The sequence below is a fragment of the Phyllobates terribilis genome, unplaced genomic scaffold (genome assembly GCF_046119375.1).
Source record: "Phyllobates terribilis strain yellow unplaced genomic scaffold, ASM4611937v1 Scaffold_69__1_contigs__length_7402412, whole genome shotgun sequence".
Taxonomy (NCBI): Eukaryota; Metazoa; Chordata; class Amphibia; order Anura; family Dendrobatidae; genus Phyllobates; species Phyllobates terribilis.
Window position 1 is genome coordinate 531,845 of NW_027362829.1, and position 22,501 is coordinate 554,345.

A 22,501-nucleotide genomic window follows, 5' to 3' on the forward strand; every position below is an offset into this window, starting at 1 on the left:
CGTACACCTCGTACACGCGCGGCTCCGCTCCGCACACCTCGTACACGCGCGGCTCTGCTCCGTACACCTCGTACACACGCGGCTCTGCTCCGTATACCTCGTACACACGCGGCTCCGCTCCGTACACCTCGTACACACGCACGGCTCTGCTACATCCACACTGTAAACCCCTCCTGACCCCACACATAAACTTCAGCTCATCCAGCACCATGACAACCAGCACAGCAGAGTCCTGCATCCACTGAGGCCCCTGATCATGTGACCCCTGACTCCTCCCCTCCTGTGACCTCATCACAGCTCCTGTGCGCACAGAGCAGCCGTATATGTGGTGGCGGCTCTGCAGGTGGAGGTATGTGGAGACCCCCATTACAGGGCGCAGGGGGCATTAACCCCTTCAGCACGGAGACTCTTATAAGAATCATAAGGTTGTTGTTATGTTTCCTGTAATAGATACATACGACCCAACTATGGAGACAGAAAGGAGGAAACGTATTGTTCTCATAGTACAGGACCCCTTTACTGGCCCCACAGTGTAATGCCCCCATTATGCCCCTTATACAGGATGTATGATGCCCCACACAGTGTAATGCCCCCCATTATGCCCCTTATGCAGGATGTATGATGCCCCCACACAGTGTAATGCCCCCATTATGCCCCTTATGCAGGATGTATGATGCCCCCACACAGTGTAATGCCCCCATTATGCCCCTTATGTATGATGCCCCCCACAGTGTAATGCCCCCATTATGCCCCTTATGTATGATGCCCCCCACAGTGTAATGCCCCCATTATGCCCCTTATGCAGGATGTATGATGCCCCCCACAGTGTAATGCCCCCATTATGCCCCTTATGCAGGATGTATGATGCCCCCCACAGTGTAATGCCCCCATTATACCCCTTATGCAGGATGTATGATGCCCCCACACAGTGTGATGCCCCCATTATGCCCCTTATGCAGGATGTATGATGCCCCCACACAGTGTAATGCCCCTTATGCAGGATGTATGATGCCCCCCACAGTGTAGTGCCCCCATTATGCCCCTTATGCAGGATGTATGATGCCCCTACACAGTGTAATGCCCCCATTATGCCCCTTATGTAGTATGTATGATGCCCCACACAGTGTAATGCCCCCATTATGCCCCTTATGCAGTATGTATGATGCCCCACACAGTGTAATGCCCCCATTATGCCCCTTATGCAGGATGTATGATGCCCCACACAGTGTAATGCCCCATTATGCCCCTTATGCAGGATGTATGATGCCTCCACACAGTGCCCCCATTATGCCCCTTATGCAGGATGTATGATGCTCCCACACAGTGTAATGCCCCCATTATGCCCCTTATGCAGGATGTATGATGCCCCCCACAGTGTAATGCCCCCATTATGCCCCTTATGCAGGATGTATGATGCCCCCACACAGTGTAATTCCCCCATTATGCCCCTTATGCAGGATGTATGATGCCCCCACACAGTGTAATTCCCCCATTATGCCCCTTATGCAGGATGTATGATGCCCCCACACAGTGTAATGCCCCCGTTATGCCCCTTATGCAGGATGTATGATGCCCCCACACAGTGTAATGCCCCCATTATGCCCCTTATGCAGGATGTATGATGCCTCCCACACAGTGTAATGCCCCCATTATGCCCCTTATGCAGTATGTATGATGCCCCCACACAGTGTAATGCCCCCATTATGCCCCTTATACAGTATGTATGATACCCCCACACAGTGTAATGCCCCCATTATGCCCCTTATGCAGGATGTATGATGCCCCACACAGTGTAATGCCCCCATTATGCCCCTTATGCAGGATGTATGATGCCCCACACAGTGTAATGCCCCCATTATGCCCCTTATGCAGGATGTATGATGCCTCCACACAGTGTAATGCCCCCGTTATGCCCCTTATGCAGGATGTATGATGCCCCCACACAGTGTAATGCCCCCGTTATGCCCCTTATGCAGGATGTATGATGTCCCCACACAGTGTAATGCCCCCATTATGCCCCTTATGCAGGATGTATGATGCCTCCCACACAGTGTAATGCCCCCATTATGCCCCTTATGCAGTATGTATGATGCCCCCACACAGTGTAATGCCCCCATTATGCCCCTTATGCAGTATGTATGATGCCCCACACAGTGTAATGCCCCCGTTATGCCCCTTATGCAGTATGTATGATGCCCCCACACAGTGTAATGCCCCCATTATGCCCCTTATGCAGTATGTATGATGCCCCCACACAGTGTAATGCCCCCATTATGCCCCTTATGCAGTATGTATGATGCCCCCACACAGTGTAATGCCCCCATTATGCCCCTTATGCAGTATGTATGATGCCCCCACACAGTGCAATGCCCCCGTTATGCCCCTTATGCAGGATGTATGATTCCCCCACGCAGTGTAATGCCCCCATTATGCCTCTTATGCAGGATGTATGATGCCCCCACACAGTGTAATGCCCCCATTATGCCCCTTATGCAGGATGTATGATGCTCCCTAACAGTGTAATGCCCCCATTATGCCCCTTATGCAGGATGTATGATGCTCCCATACAGTGTAATGCCCCAATTATGCCCCTTATGCAGTATGTATGATGCTCCCACACAGTGTAATGCCCCCATTATGCCCCTTATGCAGTATGTATGATGCCCCCACACAGTGTAATGCTCCCATTATGCCCCTTATTCAGGATGTATGATGCTTCCACACAGAGTAATGCCCCCATTATGCCCCTTATGCAGTATGTATGATGCCCCCACACAGTGTAATGCCCCCATTATGCTCCTTATGCAGTATGTATGATGCCCCCACATAGTGTAATGCCCTTTATGCAGGATGTATGATACCCCCACACTGTGTAATGCCCCCATTATGCTCCTTATGCAGGATGTGTAATGCCCCCATTATGCCCCTTATGCCGGATGTATGATGCCCCCACATAGTGTAATGCCCCCATTATGCCCCTTATGCAGGATGTATGATGCCCCCACACAGTGTGATACCCCCACATAGTGTAATGCCCCATTATGCCCCTTATGCAGGATGTATGATGCCCCCACATAGTGTAATGCCCCCATTATGCCCCTTATGCAGGATGTGTGCATAGTGTGGCCCCCATGCTCCACTGACCTTAACCCCATTGAGAACCTCTGGAGCATCATCAAAAGGAGTGTCTATGATGGCGGGAGGCAGTTCACATCTAAGCAACAGCTCTGGGAGGGTATTCTATCCTCATGCAAAACAATTGTAGCAGAAACCATCCAAAACCTGACAAATTCAATGGACGAGAGAGTTCAGAAGCTCCTTTCGAACAAGGGGTCCTATGTGCAAATGTGACATCACCTAGAATAAAGTTTTGAGGTGAAAACTGTTTGATTTCAGTTTGTAATAACCTGCTAATGCTTATAATTGCAAAAATGACCATTTTTTTGTTCTTTATTAAAATGAAAAGGTTGAAAACTCTGCTGTGTATAATAATTTGGAACATGCATTTTGAGTGCAGTTTGAGTGTTTTATTTTTTTAAAAAATATACTGTTATCATAGGCAGTTTGTACAAAAACCTTTCAATTGTACTCTAATAGTTATTTGACTGGAAAATTACAATGACTGCACTTCATATAGGTAATTTGGGAAAATCTGAGAAAATATTATTTGCATAATAATTTGGAACACAGTGTAGAGGGATGTACTACATTTTGGGATATAGTCAGCAGTGGGGTGCCGCAGGGATCTGTACTAGGACCGATTCTTTTTAACCTCTTTATTAATGACCTTGGGGATGGGATTGAGAGTAAAGTGTCAGTTTTTGCTGACGACATCAAACTATGCAGAATATTAAAATCTGATCTTGACATTATGATATTGCAGAACGATCTGGATAAGATGACTGAATGGGTTAACACTTGGCGGATGAGGTTTAATGTAGAGTAATGCAACTAGGTCGGAGTAATCCTATTGCTGCATATACATTATATGGAAGTATACTTGGGACTACAGAACAGGAAAAGGACTTGGGTATTCTGTAAGTAAGCTGAGCAGCAGTACTTAATGTCAAGCAGCAGTACTTAATGTCAAGCAGCAGCCGCAAAAGCAAGCAAGATTTTAGGATGTATAAAAAGATAAGGAAGGTTGAACTGGATGCACCTACTGTAGGTCTTTATTCAACCTACATTACTATGTTGGTATGAATGTGTGTCCGAGGACACACATCTAGCTGAAACAGGGGCTAGCATTGGCTAGGCCGGGTCGTAGCGGTGACCGCGGTCATTAAGTCTCTAGATAAAATACTCCCACAGTACCTACAGCATATACAGTTACAGAAAATAAAAGGGATTAAGAAGAGAACTTACTACACCGATAGCAGAGACGATTCAGTTTAGCTGAAGGAGAGCACTTCAAATGGCCGTTTCGTGAACGGGGGTTCCTGCATACATGATGTGTATCTCTCATACATGGGCCAGGATGTGGGCTTGTCTCAGCACTTCATGATTTTATGGAATCCCCAACTTATGTGATAACGCCTCTCTGGATGATCGCAGAAGTTGTAGATTGGCACCATATTTTCCATCAGGATTTTATTTTTACTTAGAGACCAAAAATGGCATAGCTGTTGTCAGTCATGTGTCCACTGTGCATTTATGACTCATTGGCAGAGGTGCTACAGTTATGAGAAAATATGTATCCTTTTCTCTGGCTAGCCCATGTGCTGGAAATGTATTTCTAATTAATATTGGATTTATGTATATTCCAATATTCTATATTTTCATTTGGAGACATCCTGACTGCTGAAGCTGTGCTGATGAAAGGAATGTGTATGCTGGGTGACCATGGCTATTTCTAAAGAGTGTGAGATATCCCTTTTATCCCTGATAGACCTTTTCCTGTCTGAACAGATAGGTTAATCTGCACTCTTTGACTATGCACAATACACACCCTCATAGTCTTTTCCCTACAAGAAGCTCTTGCATGTTAATTAAGCTGATTCACTGTTCGGCCACATTCAATTTCTTACTGGTATTAGTTTCTTGTCTAAGTCTTGGAGACTGTCAGCTGTTTGTCTTACTGGAAAATCTTGTGAGGTGTTTACTTTAATCCTCTTACTTCACAAGGGACGGCCTGCATGTTGATTAGGCTGTTCAGCATAGTTTGGCAAGTTGAAAACGACTTTCTTGAAGGCCGACCATGCTACATGTTCTGCACCATGCAGAAGACCATCAAAGAAAGGCTGCATGCCCACTATGCGTTTTTCAAGCAGACCGATAGTACCTATGAAAAAAAGAATTGAAAATAAAAATAAAGATTATACTTGCCTTCCGGTGGCCCCCGGTCTCCTCAGCGATGCGTCCGGTGTGTTGGGCGGCTCATGGAAGGTCCTTTTAGACCATCGCGAGCCGCCCAACACACCGGTCGCATCGCTGAGGATACCGGGGGCCATCGGAAGGTAAGTATAATCTTTATTTTTTATTTTTTACCATTCTTATTCTTTTTTTTTTTTAACTATTACTTGGTCACACTATATAAATCCATGCCGGTTGCATGGATTTATATAGTGTGATCAAGTTGTCAAGCACTTTTCCAAGTGATGCTAAAATCGCTTGGAAAAGTGCTTGATAACCCGCATGCAGAAATGCATGCAAAAACGCTTGACAAACGCTTCTACCTGGCAGGAAAAACGCATGTAAAATCCGCATGCTTTTTTCCTGCCAGGGAGATGCGGAAAAAATATGCAGCATTTCTGCATCGTGGGCACTTAGCCTTACTATCATTTACTAGCTCTCGGATTTGTGGGCCAATGAAAACACCCTCTTTTATCTTGGCATCACTGATGCATGGAAACTTCTGTCGCAAGTAAGCAAAGACTTCAGTTTGCTTGTTCATTGCTTTGACAAAGTTCTTCATGAATCCCAGTTTGATGTGCAAAGGTGGAAGGAATATCATCTTTTCATCTACCAATGGTTCGTGTTTAACATTCTTCTGCCCTGGAATAAATTTATTGCGTAGTGGCCAGTCCTTCCTGATATAGTGCGAGTCTCTTGCGCGACTGTCCCATTCCCAAAGGAAACTACAGTACTTAGTGTATCCCATCTGTAAACCTAATAAAATTGCAACTACCTTGAGATCACCACATATATTCCATTTGTACCTTGAGTATTGAATGTGCATCTGCATATTCTCATAGGTCTCCTTCATACTGATCGACATGTCCGATAGGTATCGAAGAGTAGACATTGTCATTGTGTAGCAAGACAGCCTTCAAACTTAAGGCCAATGAATCAATGAACAGTCGCCATTCCCTTGGGTCATGGTCAACTCCAAGGACAGAAAACAATCCAGTAATATCACTGCAAAAAGTGAGACAGTCAGGTTGACTGAAATATTTGGTTAAATCTTCATGATGACTGCAAAATACTGAGATTTCTGTACCTGGCTGCAACAGATGCCACCCTTGCAACCTTGATCCAAGTAGTTCTGCCTGACTCTTTGATAAACCCAAATCTCTGACCAGATCGTTGAGTCTTGCTTGAGATATTAAACGTGGAGCAGTTGATATTGATGGTTCGAAATCTGAATCAGCAGCAGGTTCCATCTCTAATGAATCAACCATTATTTCATCGCCCTCTTCTATTCTCCACACCGGCGGTGGTTTTGGAACTGGCAGACTTTCATCGTGCGCCACTGGTCAAATTGCAGAAGCAAGGTTGGGATATTCAATAGACCTCCTGTTCTTAGAAGGAAAAACCGGATACATTCATCGTGCAGAAGTAACAATCGGTTATATGGTCCTTCTGCTCCCTCCCAATCATTGGAATGACAAACGGCATCTATGGTCGCACACCCTTCAGCCAAGACCTCAAACTCGTAGCGCAAGATGAGCAGCATATATGAGTAGCCCTTGCTCTGTCTTGGTCACCAATTTAGCCTCCAAAATATAACTCCTATGCCTTCTTAACAACTGCAGTTATACTCCTTTTCTGGGCTTTAAGGGTATAATCTCCACATATATAACAAAAGAGCTCATTACTATTGCGACATTGACGCGATATTCTACAACTCATTACTTATTAAACAGTTTTGCTCCTTTATGAAATTTTCTCAAAACAGAAGAAACTCATGAAGATTACAGCGTCGTTACTGCTGCTATTATATAATGCTACCAAAGTCTGACGGTTGTGTCTGGACGTGCCTGAGAGTGCACAACTAATGCAATGCATGATTGGACAGGACTAAGTGCTGTATATTATAATAAAGACAGTCCATATTATGAATTTTTATTGGTTATTTCTACAAAAAATACGCTTCTGAAATAAAAAGTTTAATATAAGTGCCAATTTATTATGTACTGTCCTTATCATTATAATCATAAACTTAAACTATCTCGGGAATGGTACATGCTACAGAAATTCTGATTTACATTTCTGAAATCAGCGCCTCAAAATACATGGACAACATATTTTAAAACAGGAAACAGAAAAAAAGTTACAATTTGTTGACCAGTGTAATTTGTACAATCCTCCACCTAAGAGTGTCAGCTCAGATTGCAAATGACAGAGGGAAGGAGGGAGGCGATTAACTTCAGAGATTTTTAATATTTTCTATGACCTATCCAGAAAAAAAAAACACCGTACATGGAGACATTAGCTTCAAATCACTCCTGTGTTGGTGTTCTTACAAGCAAACTTTTATACATGAGATCTAATTTGATAAAAAGATTACAGCCGGGGAAAGATGGAAAACTTTCATATAGATGACTAGTGGTGATGTAGTCAGTGAAGGACTCTGGCCAAATATGTTTCTGGAGTTATAGTAGAAGATGTCGTCCTCATCATGAAGTAGTTATTTCTCATGTCACGTGTAATGAATATCTCCTGCAGTATTGCTAATGCCGATTCCAATGTCGGTAAATGAGACGATAATTAACGTTATGGAAGATAAGTCTATGAGAAACTTATTCAGCTGCAGACTCCGAGGAAGAAACTGCTTGTTGTCTGTGGCCTAAAATATATAGGTTTCATTAGTACATGACAGGGTAAAAAGCAGAATGTTGTAAACCAATAAGAATACCATTGCTGCTTGGGTCCCCCACCAGTCTCTGTATTTCCTGCGTACTTGTGATTACAGCTACCGCTAATCAGTTGGCTAAGCAGTGGTCAACTTAGCCAGTGATTGGGAGCATGGAGGAGATGTCTTTTTCTGCAATTCAACTTATGTTCAAATCCATACAAGACTAGAGAATACAACATCTACACCTTCTATCTCCTGATATATTTCCCCTTATTGTGTCCAGTAATTGTATTATTACACGGAATTCTTTATGATGTTCCATCGTCTCATTGTCTTCCTATTTAGGTCACTACAATATCAGATCCTCTCAGTGGACATCTTCTATATTGACAGAATTTTTGTGAATCACCCATCAAGGATGGATATGGACAGAGACAAGATGGCGGAGAGGATATTACACCTCACCCTAGAGATCATCTTCCGGTTTACTGGAGAGGTGAGAGATTCTGATGGCGTCACATTACATCATTCTTATCTATGGGAATAACAGATGGACAGAACTGGAGAGGTGAGGACTCTGGAAATGTCTATAGTGAGATTTATTAATGTGTCTCTCCATAACCAGGATTACACAGTAGTGAAGAAGACCTCTAGTGAGCGCTGTCAGGATCCTGTGTCTGAGGGATGGGGAAGACCCCTAAGCCCAATCATAGGGCCTCCATCTCAAGCCTTGATACATGAGGACATCAATGACCAGAAGATCGTAGAACTCACCTATAAGATGATTGAGCTGCTGACTGGAGAGGTGACACTGCTGGGAATGCTGGGACATTATACAGTAACACTATTAAGGGATTGGGGGGATGACGGTATCATTGTATGTGTCAGGTTCCTATAAGGTGTCAGGATGTTGCTGTCTATTTCTCCATGGAGGAGTGGGAGTATTTAGAAGGACACAAAGATCTGTACAAGGGCGTCATGATGGAGGTTCCCCAGCCCCTCACATCACCAGGTAATAGACAGGACTAAATACACACGGCCTATAATTATCTGTATGTAAAGAATGAATTCAGTCCCTGTATGTGTTTCCTCCAGATCTATCCAGTAAGAGGACAACACCAGAGAGATGTCCCCGTCCTCTTCTTCCACAGGACTGAAAACAAGAAGATCCCAGTGTTCCTCAGGATCATCAGGTAGACGGAGAGAAGGTGTCATGAGATCTCCCCTATGATGTGTAGACGGCTGTGATGGTCTGGTGTTCAGTCTTGTTTTATCCACCAGTATTATATGTTTTATACTTGTGTAATGAGGACGGTGGAGATGGCAGGATTAGAGCTGATCATAAATGGGACTTCTCCATCTGTTTGTGACTTTTACAATATTTGTTTCAGGGTGAAGATCTGACCCATATTAATACTACAGACACATATGTGAGGGGTGATGAGTGGTGTAAAGAGGAGATTCCTACATATGACTACCCAGGTGAGTAGTGACCACTAAATGCAGAGAAGTCACAGATTCTTCTCTGTCACCAGCTATGGCTGCTTTATCGGTGATGTAGTCTGGCCATATCATAATCGTGTGATCGCCATTTTGCCGCTAGAGCATAACATTCGCCTCCATATGAAAAATGTTCTAATTACTTGGGGAAATTGTGAAAGCTCTTTTCTATGGAACTTACAATCTGAAAGATCCACCTACCCCCTGGAATTAGAAGATGCTGACCGTTACCTGCCCAGATGACAGCGTACGTAGAATGTGCTGACAAGTTAGAAAATCACTTGAAGAAAAATATTATGATGGGCCTGTAAGAGAAAGCGGAGGGTAATGATGCTGTTGGCTTCCTACAACCCTGATATCTTATTAGTTGAATCTACCTTCTCTGCCTTCTGTGCTGCTGAATGTGCCCATATGGTCCCTACAAGACCAGGTCCAGTCTTTCTGGCCAAACTTCACTTTTATGATCGACAACATTAAATGTGCAGTGACGGCCAAGTGTGAATTTCTGTACAATAACTACAGAGTTTCCCTTTATCCTGACTTTACACTTTATTTTAAAACCAACTAACTTCAAACAGGATTGTGATAAACTATACAGAAAACATTACACCTGTGCCATGATATATCTCTAAGCTGTGCCTGGCTGATGGCTGTAATATACATTTATTCCCGCCTGCAGGAGATGTGTTGGCATAGCTCGAGCCCTGGTTTCATGGATTCACTCCACGTCATAAATTCCATTATGTTTTCGATCCTAAGGAATTCAGATTACTGCACAATCTCTCCTGAAATGGGGGCACTAATACTTTCTCTACTCTTCTGGTCAGGACTCATAGTAGCTCCAATGGTCCACCATAAATGAGTGCAACTCCGTTTTAGTGTTGGAGTTCTCCCCTTATACATAGGTTGTTGTTGGGGATGTAACAGATTAAAAAAATTATTTTTTTCACAGGTTCCTTCGCACTCCGCAGACAGTTTTGTGTTCCTAATCAGGCCCCATTTTTCAAATCTGACGTGTGTCACTTTATGTGGTGATAAGTTTGGAATTCTTAACAAAGGATAATAGGAAGCAAATGGACCTTACTAATTATTTTCCAGCTTATTTATTTATTTTACTCGCTTATATACCGTCATTAATTCCACAGCGCTTTACAGACATTATCGGCACTGTTCTCATTGGGGCTGACAATCTAAATTCCCTATCAGGATGTCTTTGGAGTGTGGGAGGAAACCGGACAACCTGGAGGAAACCCACGCAAACACAGGGAGAACATACAAACTCCTTTGTTGTCATTGGTGGGATTTGAACCCTGGACCCCAGCGCTGCAAGGCTGCAATTCTATAGTCAAAGTATTGTCTGATCTCATCAGACAGTACTCACAAAGGTGAACACCACCAAATTACAAGTAAACAATTAGGAAAGGGAAAAGGGTGTGAGTAAAAGTGAAATTCTTTATTAAATAATAATATTAAAACCTAGTAAATCATACATCTCATTAGGAATGTATAATGGATCATGATTATATAAATGGAGTCATGATCCACTAAATTACTGATAGTCAGACGGTGAATCAAATTATTAATAAAATAAGCCCCTAGCCAATGTCCCTTATAATTGATGGCTGGGTTTATGCTTATAAAATGAATGCCATAGATTATATCAAGGGTGTGCTGAATTATGATAGTATCCTCAGCCAGGAGAGATTTTATTAAATAAAGGCTCAATTTGCCAGTGTGAATTCAATAGTAAAAAATTATCCTAGCCCGTTGGATACACTCCCCATATTATAAAGTGACTTCAAAAGTGTGGCAGGTCTGATAGATATAAGTGTAATGAGCCCTTGTACAGAGATTATCAGGGCACACTATTGCACCTGTCACACAATCTGTGTAATGGATCCTTAATAATTCCACTCGCATCTCCAGTAGTGCTGTCGGCAGTGAAATAACTCCAGCAATATAACAGACTTAGCCAGCTTAAGAGCACAAGCGGCTCAGCTATGCCACTGACCGTCTCTCTCACGCTGTCTGCACAAGAATTGATGGTCAGCAGGAGAAGCAAGCGATCCAACTAAGTCACGATCTCCTGGTTGTGTAGGAGATCCAACAATCTTTCTGCCGATTTAGATATCAGATGTGGCTAGCATATGCCACTATCGGCCTCTCCCACGCTGTCAACACGTGTGTGGGTATGATCAGCGTGAGAGACAATTTCAACTATGTCAACAGTCTGTCAGATCTAACAGAGCTGACAGCTAAAATGGGGTAAATCTGGTTTTATGCAGCACTCTATAGTGCGGTCAAATATGGCATAATACTGTCTGATGAAACTATCAGGGGTCATCCCTGACGCGCGTTTCGCCGGGGGTTCCGGATTTTTCTAAGGCTGCAGTGCTAACCACAGAGCCACCGTGCTGCCCATGGTGGCTCTTGATCCCACAATACCCTATATACTGTTATACACTACTGTCTGAGCACATGGCAGGTTAAGAAGGGAAGGAGCGACACTTAGCTATTTGAATGCAGATCTTGCTGGAATAGTTTGCAGACACAATGTATTGGGGTCACTGTTCATGGTCACCTGGCAGCTCAAACATGGCCACCACGAACAGGCTTGGCGCTATCTCCTTTGTTTTCTAGAGCCCAGGGATTGGTTGGCTCAACATTCTTTAACCCCTTTACATGGATCTGGAGTTACAGAGACCGCTAGGCTTGGGCCACGGTGTTACCTGCTGTTCTGTGGAGTGAGATAGTCAGGTAGCCGGGTCAGAACCAGGAGGGCAGAGAAAATACAAAATTAGAAGACACAAGAGTAGTCAGTAAATGGGCCGAGGTCACAACATGAAACAAATACACAAGCCGGGAGCTGAGCACAGAGGACTGAACCAGAGGAGAACAAGGCTGTATCTGGCAGCTTCCAGCAATATGCTTCCAGCTTTAGTAGCGTGCGGTGCTTTCCAAATGGCTGAAGCAGGGAGCAGATTACTCCAGCTGGACAGCGCACACACCCATACTGCCAGACTGGATGGTACTACAGGTCCCAGGCACCCTAATCTTAGTGGCTGGACAGAGCCTGCCCCACCCAGAGCTTCTGGTTCTGACGTCTCCTCCATCACCCGCGCAGTCTGCAGGATGAATATCTGTAGGTAGTGATTCACCGCACAATCCTTTTGGTATGCAAACAGTTTATTTCACATATGGTGATTCAGACATAAGCGCTGACCTAAAAAGGTGCAGGGATATGCGACACATATCAATTTTAATGTTTCGACCCTGTCAGAGTCTTATTCGTAATGTCGCTGTGAAAAAAGAGAAACAATACATAAATGTGAAGACACTTATATATATTTACATATATACAGAAATTATATACATGAGCCTTTCATATGCTCATCATGAATGTACTTGTAATTGTGTGACAATCTTCAGCGGCTTCTAGGACATCCGTCCTGCAGGTAAGCATTGCTGATATTCTGGCTGCATGGTTAGTCATTGGTAAAAATATGGGACAATGGAAGCAAAAAGATTAATGATTAAGTGGAGGAGCAAAGGAGCCGGAGGAGGACCAAGGAGAAGAATGATAAAGCTTAGGTGGTAAAGAAGTTAGGTATCAGGGCAGAGACATAAGGAAAATGGGTCACCAAATAGATGCGTATAAAGTTATGTTAGGTATGGGGCAGAGACATATGAGGAATATAGGTCCCCACTCAGATAAGAAATAAAGCTTAAGTAACAGGGCAGAGACATATAGGGAGTACAGGTCCCCAAACAGATCAGTATAGAGGCATGTGGCCAGGTGGCTTGCCTGACGGCTCAAAATGTGCTGGTTGGGTACCTTTAATGGAGCTGTGAACAGACGCTCCCGCACCTTCATCTTGTGCATCTGTCTCTTGTTGCAGTTGGAGGGTTTATGTATGTTTCCGTGATTACCGCCAGACCGTAAGTGCGTGCGCTCAAACTCGCCCCCCCCCCCCCCCTGGAAGTTGCGTCACAGGCAGGTGATGTGGCAGAGAGAGTGGGTCTGTTGGGGCAGGCCTGTCCTCCCGTATGGCCGTGTCACATGTGTAGCATATCCATGGCGTCTGGTGAAGACTGCGCATGCGCGTTAGGCTATATGCGATAGTTCTGTTATGGTAATTTTTTTAGAGAGGAGTAGCGCTGGCAGGTAGGCCTATTATTCCTGGTGCAAGTGGGACAGTATCCTCACACTGTCGGGGAAAGTGAATGTACAAAGTATGTATAATAATTCACTAGCGCTGGAATAAGACTGGAGATATACTAATGAGATAAAATGTACGAATGTATTAGTATTTGTTTAAAATACATTACAAAAGTAAAATCAGGGGTATAAAAAGGATAAAATATAGCCTGTCGGAGATACGGTCAAACGTGGAGGGAAGAGTGGTGGGATAGTAATTTTCCTCCTGTATTTCAGATAATTTGTCCGGTTGAGGTTGAGGTTAAGGTCCTGGTAGTAGTTTCTTTCCTTTTGAAGACAAATGGTTTAGAATGTGGTGTGCAGATAGCAGGAGTAACCGATCTTACCCGCTGGTGAGGAAGGAAGGATGGTTAGTGGTCCTCTGTGTTGGTGTATTTTCTCGGTGGTAGAGAAAGCTAAAATATTGAAAATTAGTTAATTTCAAAATTATGTCTACAGGTAAGGGTTTGGTGGTACCACACCTACCGGGAAGAAAAAGAGGATGTTGGTAGATAGCTTTTTAAGAAGCGAGTTACTATTGTCCAAGTGGTCTTTTTGGTCCGGTGACTTTTAGAATCAAAGAAACAATATAGGTAAGGTAAAATAGGTTAGAATAAAGAACATATAATTTTATTAGGAATTGTAACTTTTAATTAAATCAATTACCTCAGGAAAGAGTCCAGGGGTGACTTGGAGAGAAAAGTCCTTATTATGGCACGTTTGTGGTGTAATCCATTTTAAACCGATAAAATATACAAATTTATTAGTATATCTCCAGCCTTATTCCTGCGCTAGTGAATTATTATACATACTCAGTTCTGTTATGTTGTCATCATGGTGTATCGATGAGGGGCAAAAGTGAGGTTGATCTGGGTGGGGGAATAAAATTGTGCTGGTTGGGTCAATTGGTGCTGTGGATGAAAGGAATAATGGAGGGGGGTGGTGTAAGGAATATATGGAGTCCTGCATGAAACTAAATAGTGTGAGGCCATGCCCCTTGTATGTAATTAGGTTTGCTAGAATGATATATGGGAGCTGTGTGTAAGAGGGTGAGGAGAAGGGAGAGGGGAAGGGGTGGAGACGGAGATTCGAAGGGGAAGCCAGGGGAGAGGGGAAGGGGGTTTCTGGAACTCGCCTGGAGAGGAGGAATAGGAGAGGTTGTAGAGCTGATCTAGTGTGTCTGAAAAAAAGATAATCAAGTTAGCCAATCTATTTCATGGTTGAGACCCTCTGTCAGTGTCTGGAGGGTGTGTATCCAGAACCACTCCCGTTGTTTAAGGAGTTTAATATGGTTACCACCTCGTCTGGGTACTTGTTCGATCACCTGGAACCTGAGTTGTGATACTGCATACCTGGCGCTTGAGAAATGATGGGGTAGTGGTAACAAGGTTTTGCCACAACAAATCGTGGATTTATGGCTGGCAATATGGTCCCTGATGTGTTGAGTAGTTTCCCCTACGAATAGTAGACAACATGGGCATTTGATTACCTACACCATAAAGTCAGATTCTCTGCAGAATGAATGAGGACAGGTATGGTGAAAGAAGCAGACGTCGCAGCAGCAGATCTCAGAGGAGATGGGTCACACCATTTGCAGAAGCCCTAATATGACAAAATGGCAGAAAACCAGAGCAGTAGAAATTCTCATAAAGTGACTCCATTTTGAATATTATAACCCTCAGTGAATTAATGTATAGGAGTAGTGACTATTTTGACTGCACAACCACTTTCCGGAAATTAACACGCAGTGCATGTTGGAGCGTGAAAATTGCAAATATACTATTTTATTTCCCAACACATAGTGCCCAGATTGTGCTCCAGGAGACACACACCTTAAATTAAGTGGGTTCTTCTCCCTATAGTAATGCCGAATACATGGATGCTAAATGTGGTTTGGGCACACTGCAAGGCTCTGAAGTGAGGGGGAGATCTGACTTTGGGAGAGCGGATATTGCTGGATTGGTTTATGGAAGCCATGTTACTTTTCAAGAGCCTTTGAGACCCTAATAATGTGGAAACTTCTGTTTTTCCACTGACAGATGATGGGCCTGAGTGGGGACTTGTTTTTTGTGAGATGAGTAGAAGTTTTTCTTGGTATTATTTTCCCCTACATAACATTGTTTGGTGGCTTTTGATTCCATATTTGGGATCCAGAATGAACAAACATTTGAACACCTCGCTCTACTGGTTCATCCTATGAGGTTTTATATTAGGCTGTGAACTGTCATTGTCTTGGTAAATCATTCACTGTTTTTACATAACTTGCCATTTCTACAGACACTTTAAGTAGAAATGCTCAAAAATATAAAACTCAAGGATATTTTATTCAAAAATAATAATTTGTTTTATTCTTGGCAGATGACTGGACCAGGAGATCAGAGGGACAGCTGACATCTTCAATTTTTAAATCTGATGATCTTGAGATCCCGCAGGATACAAATGAAGTGAATGCCATTACTCCAGATATCCCATCATGCCTTCACAGCGAAGATCGGTCATCTGATTCTTTAAAACAGGTCCTGTCTTCTGATTCATTACCGACTACTAAGGAAAATCATAGTCACAAAAGAGGCATTAAGAAACAAACTGCACCTAAAGCAACAAAGCCATTTTTACATTCAGAATATGGAAATAGTCTTCTCAAAAAGTCTTTTCTTAAACATCAAAAAACGTACACAGCAGAGAATAGATTTTTTTGTTTCAAGAAGGGGAAATGTTTTAACCATAAATCAGATCTTGATAGTCACCAGAGAAGTCACACAGGGGAGAAGCTATTTTCATGTTCAGAATGTCGGAAATGTTTTACAGAGAAATCAAGGCTAACCAAACATCTGAGAACTCACACAGGGGAGAAGCCTTTTTCCTGTTCAGAATGTGGAAAATGTTTTACAAGGAAATCAAATATTATCATACATCAGAGAACCCACACAGGGGAGAAGCCTTTTTCCTGTTCAGAATGTGGAAAATGTTTTACAGGGAAATCAGATCTGAACAAACATCAGAGAACTCACACAGGAGAGAAACCATTTTCATGTTTAGAATGTGGGAAATGTTTTGCAATTAAATCAACTCTTATTGCACATCAGAGAACTCACACAGGGGAGAAGCCATTTTCATGTTCAGAATGTGGGAAATGTTTTACAGAGAGATCACATCTTATCAAACATCAGAGAACTCACACAGGGGAGAAGCCTTTTTCATGTTATGGAATAACAAATGGACAGAACTGGAGAGGTGAGGACTCTGGAAATGTCTGGAGTGAGATTTATTAATGTGTCTCTCCATAACCAGGATTACACAGTAGTGAAGAAGACCTCTAGTGAGCGCTGTCAGGACCCTGTGTCTGAGGGATGGGGCAGACCCTTGCGCCCAATGACAGGGCCTCCACCTCACCCTCTGATACATGAAGACATCAATGACCAAAAGATCCTAGAACTCACCTACAAGATGATTGAGCTGCTGACTGGAGAGGTGACACTGGTGGGAATTCTGGGACATTATACAGTAATGCTATGAAGAGATCAGGGGGATGGCTGTATCGTATGTGTCAGGTTTCTATAAGGTGTCAGGATGTCACCGTCTATTTCTCCATGGAGGGGTGGGATTATTTAGAAGGACACAAGGATCTGTACAAGGACATCATGATGGAGGTTCCCCAGCCCCTCACATCACCAGGTAATAGACAGGACTAAATACACACGGCCTATAATTATCTGTATGTAAAGAATGAATTCAGTCCCTGTATGTGTTTCCTCCAGCTCTATCCAGCAAGAGGACAACACCAGAGAGATGTCCCCATCCTCTTCTTCCACAGGACTGTAAACAAGAAGATCCCAATGTTCCTCAGGATCATCAGGTAGATGGAGGGAAGGTGTCATGAGATCTCCCCTATGATGTGTAGACGGCTGTGAAGGTCTTGTGCTCAGTCTTGTTTTATCCACCAGTATTATATGTTTTATACTTGTGTAATGAGAACGGTGGAGATGGCAGGATTAGAGCTGATCATAGATGTGACTTCTCCATCTGTCTGTGACTTTTACAATATTTGTTTCAGGGTGAAGATCTGACCCATATTCATACTACAGAGACATATGTGAGGGGTGATGAATGGTGTAAAGAGGAGATTCCTACATATGACTACCCAGGTGAGTAGTAACCACTAAATGCAGAGAAGTCACAGATTCTTCTCAGTAACCAGCTGTGGCTGCTTTATCGGTGGTGTAGTCCAGCTGTATCACAATCGTGTGATCACCATTTTGCCTCCAGACCACAACATTCTCTTCCATCCAAAACTGTTCAAATAACTGGGCATTGAAAGACCTTTTCTGTAGATCTTACAACCTGGAGGATCCACCTCCCCCCGGGATTAGAAGATGCTGACCGTTACCTGCCCAGGTTTGTGAACTACAAAGCCAAATGACAGCGTACGTAGAATGTGCTGACAAGTTAAAAAATCACTTGAAGAAAAACATTATGATGGGCCTGTAAGAGAAAGTGGAGGGTAATGATGCTGTTGGCTTCCTAGATCCCTGATATCTTATTGGATGAATCTACCTTCTCTCCCTTCTGTGCTGCTGAATGTGCTCATATGGTCCCTACAAGACCAGGTCCAGTCTTTATGACCAAACTTCACTTTTATGATTTGTTATTGTCTATAGTCACAGTTTTTGACTACAGTATTTTGTGCCCAAAATACTCAGATTTATCCCCTTCCCACAGCCAGTTTTGCGTTTCTAATCAGGCCTCATTTTTCGAATCTGATGTGTGTCACTTTTTGTGATGATAACTTTGGAATTCTTCACAAAGGATAATTGGAAACAAATGGACCTTGCAAATTATTTTCCAACTTCTCTTGAATCCGACAATACCCTATATACGGTTGTACACTACTGTCTGGGCACATGGCAGGTTAAGAAAGGAAGGAGCGACATTTAGCTATATGAATGCAGATCTTGCTGGAATAGTTTGCAGACACCATGTATTGGGGGCACTATTCATGGCCACCTGGCAGCTCAAAAGATGGCCCCCACAAACAGGCTTGGCGCTATCTACTCCATTTCTTAGTGTTATCTTACGCCCTATTCTTAGTGACTGGACAGAGCCTGCATCGCCCAGAACTTCTGGTTCTGACTTCTCCACCATTACCAGCGACGCCTGCAGAATGAATAAGGCGTCTGGTGACAGAAGCAGACTTCACGGGAGCAGTTCCCAGAGAAGATGGGACACACCATTTGCAGAATCCCTAATATAACAAAATGGCAGAAACCAGAACAGTAGAAATCCCCATAAAGTGACTCCATTTTGGAAACTATAACCCTCAGTGAATTAATCTATAGGAGTAGTGACTATTTTGACTCCACATGCACTTTCCGGAAATTAGCACGTAGTGGATGTTGGAGAATGAATCTTGTACATTTGCCATTTTATTACCCAACTCAGTGTCCAGATTGTGCTCCAGGAGACACACACCGTAAATTAAGTGGGTTCTTCTCACTATAGTAATGCCAAATACATGGATGCTAAATGTGGTTTTGGCACACTGCAAGGCTCAGAAGCGAGGGGAAGATTTGACTTTGGGAGAGCAGATATTGCTGGATTGGTTTATGGAAGCCATGTTGCTTTTCAAGAGCCTTTGAGTCACTAATAATGTGGAAACCTCTGTTTTTCCACTGACAGATGATGGACCTGAGTGGGGACTTGTTTTTTATGAGATGAGTAGAAGTTTTTATTGGTATTATTTTAGCTTACATAACATTGGTGGCTTTTTATTCCATATTTGGGAAGCAGAATGAACAAATAGTTGAACACCACGCTCTACTGGTTCATTATATGAGGTTTTCTATTAAACTGTGATCTGTCAGTGTCTTAGTGAATAATTTCATATTTTTGCATAACTTGCTGTTTTTACAGACAGTTTAAGTAGAAATGTCATAATGTATAAAATTCAACGATATTTTATTCTAAAATAATAATTGGTTTTCTTCTTGGCAGATGACTGCACCAGGAGATCAAATGGACAGCTGACATCTTCAATTTTTAAATCAGATGATTTTAAGATCCCACAATATACAATTGAAGTGAATGCCATTACTCCAGATATCCCATCATACCTTCACAGCAAACATTTGTCATCTGATCCTTTGAAACAGGTCCTGTCTTCTGATTCATTACCGACTACTAAGGAAAATCAAAGTCACAAAATAAGCATTAAAAAACGAACTGATCATAAAGAAAATGAGTCATTTTCAAGTTCAGAATATGGAAATAATTTTCCCTTCGAAAAGTCCTTTCTTAAACTTGAACAATTTCACACAGCAGAGAATAGATTTTTTTGTTCCAAGTGTGAGAAATGTTATAACCAGAAATCAGATCTTGTAAGACACCAGAGAAGTCACACAGGGGAGAAGCCATTTTTATGTTCAGAATGTGGGAAATGTTTTAAACATAAATCGAGTCTTAATTGCCACCAGAGGACCCACTCAGGGGAAAAGCCCTTTTCCTGTTCAGAATGTGGGAAATGTTTTAATAGTAAAATGATTCTTGATAGACACAAGAGAACTCACACAGGGGAAAAGCCCTTTTCCTGTTCAGAATGTAGGAAATGTTTTAATCGTAAAATAATTCTTGATAGTCACAAGAGAACCCACACAGGAGAGAAGCCATTTTCCTGTTCAAAATGTGGGAAATGTTTTACGAGGAAATCAGGTTTGATTAAGCACCAGAGAACCCACACAGGGGAGAAGCCATTTTCCTGTTCAGAATGTGGGAAATGTTTTAATCGTAAAATGATTCTTGATAGTCACAAGAGAACCCACACAGGGGAGAAGCCTTTTTCCTGTTCTAGAATGTGGGAAATGGTTTAACCAAAAATCAAATCTTAATTGCCACCAGAGAACCCACACAGGGGAGAAGCCTTTTTCATGTTCAGAATGTGGGAAATGTTTTAACAATAACTCCGATTTTGTTAATCACCAGAGAACTCACACAGGGGAGAAGCCTTTTTCCTGTTCAGAATGTGGGAAATGTTTTAACGATAAATCAGATTTTATTAAGCACCAAAGAACTCACACAGGGGAGAAGCCTTTTTCCTGTTCAGAATGTGGGAAATGTTTTGTGAAGAAATCATCACTTCTTAGTCACCAAAGTAATCACACAGACGAGAAGCCATTTTCATGTTCTTAAAGTGGGAAATGGTTTACACGGAAATCAACGCTTAATAAACATCGGAGAAGTCACACAGGGGAGAAGGCTTTTTCATGATCAGAATGTTGGATATGTTTTAACATAAAAATGTATCTTTTTAAAGGGGTTGCCCACTACTAGGACAACCACTTGTAATTCCTCATGTTTGACCTCGTTAACATAAAAACATTCATACTCGTCTTCCTTGCCAGCTCCGTTGCTGCAGTGTCAGTACTCGTGTTCCCGGGGTTCGTGAGGTTGTTACATCACACGAGCCCTGCGCCCAATCAGCGCCACCTTCACTGTCCCCACCTTGGACGTATTGAACATCAACAGGAAGCCAGGGGTTTGACTGCTCTCCGATACCCTCTTAATGTTCGATTTGTCCGAAGTTGGGGACAGTGATGTCATCTTTTACTTTTTAAAAATTACAAAAAGTAAAATGGGCCCATGCAAAAGTTTGGGCACTGTGCATGGTTGCTACCTAGTAGCCAGCCAAGAGTCTTTCAATTCTTGTTTGAGGGATTTTCATCCATTTTTCCTTGGAAAATTCTTCCAGTTCTGTGAGATTACTCGGTTGTCTTGCATGCACTGCGATTGTGAGGTCTAGCCACATATGTTCAATGGTGTTCATATCAGTGCAGTTGTTAAACCTTTATCTTGCGCCTTTTGAGGGGTAGTCTATTGTGGATTTTGAGTTCTATTTTAACCTCATCGTTCCACAGGACTTGTTTCCAAAATGCATCAGGCTTGTTTTATATGTTCTTTTGCATACTTCTGATGCTGAATTTTATGGTGAGGATGCAGGACAGGTTTTCTTCTGATGAATCTTCCATGAAGGTGATATTTGTGCATGGGTCTCTGAACAGTAGAACAATGAACCACAACTCCTGAGCCTGCTAAATCTTTCTGAAGGTTTTTTGCAGTCAAGCAGGGGTTCTGATTTGCCTCTCTAGCAATAATACTAGTAGTTCTTACTGTAATGTTGCTTGGTCTTCCAGACTTTATCTTGACCTCCACTGTTCCTGTTAACTGTCATTTCTTAACTGAGGAAAGGGCAACTTGAAAACACTATGCTATCTTCTTAAAGCCTCCTGCTTTGTGCGCCTCCACCATTTTCATTTTTGGTGTACTAGGCAGGTGCTTAGAAGTACCCATGGCTGCTGTTTTTTAGCACAAGGTTAGAAAAGGCTGGGTTTTTATAAAGCTGCGAAATTTGCGTCTCCTAGCCTTTCCTAATGACGATAGTGAACAAGCTATAACCCTGACAGTCTAATTAAGGTCTGAAACCTTGGTCAAAGTTATCTGAGCACACAAATTTTCAAGGGTGCCCAAACTTTTGCATCAACCCATTTTCATTTTTGTAATTGCTAAATTGAAAAAAAATGGACTATATACAGTATATATATTTTTGCCTAAAACACAAAGGAAATGTGTCATCTTTAACTTTAGCCCTTTAAGACATTAGAGTAACAGTCATTTTGACCAGGTGTGCACAAACGTTTGCATGCCACTGTATAGAAGTTTTTATATGGTAGATTATATTTAATTGTACATGAAGAGAAGGAGGTTGATTTCTCCTTTTCATACAAATCTCCAATTGA

General features: G+C 42.6%; 1 protein-coding gene and 1 long non-coding RNA gene across 2 annotated transcripts in view; both read left to right on the forward strand.

Annotated features, from left to right (window-relative positions):
- The first annotated feature begins 311 nt into the window (after positions 1-311).
- LOC141194353 (uncharacterized) overlaps positions 312-22,501 on the forward strand; it is a 383,546-nt gene continuing 361,356 nt past the window's right edge. Inside the window, exon 1 of the mRNA XM_073662260.1 lies at positions 312-349. The gene's annotated coding sequence lies outside the window, so the exon portion shown is untranslated. The remainder of the gene's footprint in view (positions 350-22,501) is intronic.
- Positions 8,659-9,211, forward strand: LOC141194337 (uncharacterized). The gene is made up of 3 exons (XR_012267093.1): positions 8,659-8,822; positions 8,906-9,029; positions 9,113-9,211. It is a non-coding gene; the product is annotated as an uncharacterized lncRNA (long non-coding RNA).